The sequence below is a fragment of the Rhinopithecus bieti genome, unplaced genomic scaffold (assembly GCF_001698545.2).
Source record: "Rhinopithecus bieti isolate Rb0 unplaced genomic scaffold, ASM169854v2 scaffold_65819, whole genome shotgun sequence".
NCBI classification, from domain to species: Eukaryota; Metazoa; Chordata; class Mammalia; order Primates; family Cercopithecidae; genus Rhinopithecus; species Rhinopithecus bieti.
In genome coordinates, this window is record NW_016824811.1 from 16016 (window position 1) to 19302 (window position 3287).

Sequence of the window (3287 nt, forward strand, 5' to 3'; positions counted from 1 at the left end):
CAGCCGCTGAGCCTTGAAGACGGGGCGGGGAGAATACCTACATTGGTCCTTGTGGCTTGTTCATATTTTATTTTTTTTAAAAGCCAGGGGTGAGATCCCTAAGTTCCTCTGGGGAGAAGCAGAGATGATGACAGCAGCAAGGCTGGGCCTGCGTGGTGGGTCTGAGCCGCAGGGGCTTCTCTGGGCTAGAGGCCACCGAGGGAGGGCTGCTTCCTCTGAGATGCTTAATGACAGGAAGCGGCTTTATTTGCTTGAGTTTTAGCCAGAGGGGCTGTGGTGAGCTGACCAGGTGGTGTCACTGGATGGCGTGACGTAGTTCGCTCTGCGCCCTCTCTCCATGAGCGTACCCTGTGAGTGAGCGTTCCTTTTACTTATTCTGATTTCTAATTCGGAGGCACCTGCACCTTTTGAGCGGTCGCTCCAGGTCCTCGGCCGGGAACTGAGCATGCGCGAGGAGATGATGCACTGCACGGCGCCATGGCAGCCTTCTCCGCGGGTTTTGGCACAGACTGGATCAGGCAGCCAGTCTTGGGCAGCATCCGCAGAGCATAGGCATGGTCCTCGTCTGCGGGGTTATTAAGGTTCGGGCCTGACTTGTCGCCCCCGGCCAGGGCCTCCTCGCCCATCAGCTTTTTGGCCGCCTCCCCGTCCAGGTGGCAGTTGGAAGCACAGTTGTTCTCCTTGACTGACTCTCGCTCGCTCACCGTCCGCTCTTCAGGCGACAGCAGCTTCTTGGGGGGCGCAGGCGGCGGCGGCTGCTCGGCAGGCAGCTCCGCGCTCTTAGCGCCCTCAGCAGCGGCGCAGCGCGTGCAGTTCACGATGACGTTGCTCCTCCTTGACATGCGCGTGCAGGGTGCAGTGGATCACGTTGTGAAGCCGGGCCAGGTGGCCCAAGGTCAGGTCGATGACGCCGACCTGCGGGCCCTGCAACACGCCGGGGAAGCGGAGCTGGCCGCCCGCGCCCGTGGGGCTGCCGGCTTGCCGCGTCTGGTCCACTACCTCGCTCCGGCCATGCTCCGCCGGGTGGGCGCCAGGCTCAAGGCCTGGCCCGAGCAGCCGGGGGGCGAGTCCGCGGACTTGGAGGAGCCCTGCTTGGAGTCCCTGGGGGACAGGGAGTGTCCTCCTGGCTTGCCGCCCGCCGCCGCAGAGTCGCCAGCGGCGCTCAGAATGAAGTTCTCTCCCCGTTGCTGGAGAACCCGTTGAGGGGCTTGGAGTCGTTGACGTGAGGGACGGGGATGGGCATGGAGATGGGCACCTGTAGGGGCACGATCACGGGGTATGGCACGAGCAGGGTCGGGGCGGCAGCAGCGGGGCCAGCGACGGCAGCCCGAAATGTCTGGGGTACCCGCACCGGGCCATTTGGCATCATGCTCACGACGGGAAGGGAAGACTCGGCAGCGCGGCGCCCGGGGGCAGCGGGAGCAGCAGGCCTGGGGGGTTCCCGGGCATGGGGGGGGTGCTCGAGGGGCGCATGTGGGGCGATAGCATGGACTGGTGCATGGGGCTGGAAGTGAGGTCCAGGTTCCTGGGGCCGCCGGGCGGAGGCCCGATGCCGGGAAGCGTGGGGTTAGACAAGGGGCTGTTGGGGTTGAAGGCGTGGTGTGGAGGCCTGTGGATGAAGGGCAGGCAGATCTGCTGCTCCATGAAGATGGGCAGCGGCACCTAGCCGCAGTTGTTCATCACCGTGGGAATGCTGTGAGGCGGGACGCCAAGGGGAGGCCCAAGGCTAGCAGGTGGCTGGACGGAGACAGGTGGGATATTTGGAGTCTCGCCGATGGGGATGGACTTAGGCACTGGGGTGGGAATTTTAGTGACAGAGCAATTGTCAGTGTCAGATGGAGAGACGTTGGCGGACGCTGACAGGCCAGAGCCCTGGCTTTGGCCAGCTGTAGCCACCGGGGAGGGGGCCTTCCTCTGAGCATCTGTTAGAGGGATATTCCAAGAGTCTGGAGTGAGCAGCTGCACCCCGGTGCCTTCTGCTTTATTTTCCATGGGAGGATGTAATGTGCTGCACAGCCCAGCTGGAAGATTGGCCGGCGTCTCTTTGTAGAAAATGTCCATTTTGTATTAATCAATACAAAATGGACATTTTCTACAAGACAGAGCTGAAGCTTCTTTCCCAGTCCCCAAAATCCAGGTATTCTTTTGTGTGTCTTATGTGCTTACACCAGTCACATACAAGTAGTTCACAGTTATTCTTGAAGGCAAGCCTTGGAGTTTCTTTAGCATAGTGCAGCTGGGGAAAATTTTCAGCATGTCCATCTTCACCTCTAGTCTTAAGTAGGCTCGTCAGCAGGCCGCAAAGCACTTCTCGCTGCAGAAGCTTTTCACCTCACTTCCCATACTCAGGGAATAGCGCTTGATTCCCACTTTCTGGCACTAGGCACACATTATTTGTACGTTTGACACATCATCTTCTGGTCAGCGCCCAAAGAAAATCAGTAGGGCATTAATGAACTCCAGGCAATTAAACTGTAGATTTACCCCTTTGTAACTTTCATGCGAGTCCAAGAGTGAGGGGAAATTCCGAAAGTATTTGCTGGGACATCTGTCTCCTCCAACAGTTCCTGCTGGTGGCTTTATGAAAGGTGGTAGAATTAAAGGTATGATAATGAGCACATTGCCATGATCCTTTGACCCTGCAGGTGAGTCACTGAGTCCATTGCCAGTGGCAAGCCCTGAATAGCCTGTGCTTATATTGTATGGTGAAATAACACTGTCCTTGGGTAATTTTGGTTTTGGCAAATAATTTTCTTTGAGAACAGAAAGGTGCTGCCGGCTCTCCCCATCTGTAGGGTAGCTCCTGAATTCAGTATCTTCACCACCTTTTAATTCAACTTTATCATAGCCATACCAGCCAAGGAGTTCATTCATGGTGTTTTCTGCAAAGTTCTTCATCTCCTCATTGATGTCCCTTTTCACTGGGTGAGCCGGCTTCCTGCTCATTTATTTTCCGGAGGTCTCCCTTCTTTCTCCATTTCTGCTATGTTTTTGTGTCTGGTTCCTGTGTAGATGATATGGCTGCTGCTGCCGCCAGCAGTGGTGGTACTGATGGTGGCAAGGCTGTCGCAGGCAGCGGTGCTGGCAGGGCGGGCCTAGGCCAGGGGAGGGAGGGCGGGCGCAGAGAAGCCAGGTCTCTTCTAGCAGCGAAGGACGTCAGTGGCTGTCACGGGGAAGGGTAGCTCCAGGAGTCTCAGGGATGCCGCCGCCGCTGCTGCCACTGCCCCTGCCACCCTCGATGCAGCTGCCGCTCTCGCCGCCGCTGCCGGGCCGCATCCTCGGGCCCC

At 58.1% G+C, this 3287-nt stretch overlaps 1 pseudogene; it reads right to left on the reverse strand.

Annotated features, from left to right (window-relative positions):
* Window positions 1-367: 367 nt before the first annotated feature.
* Window positions 368-3287, reverse strand: part of LOC108522447 (sine oculis-binding protein homolog) — a 34763-nt pseudogene continuing 31843 nt past the window's right edge.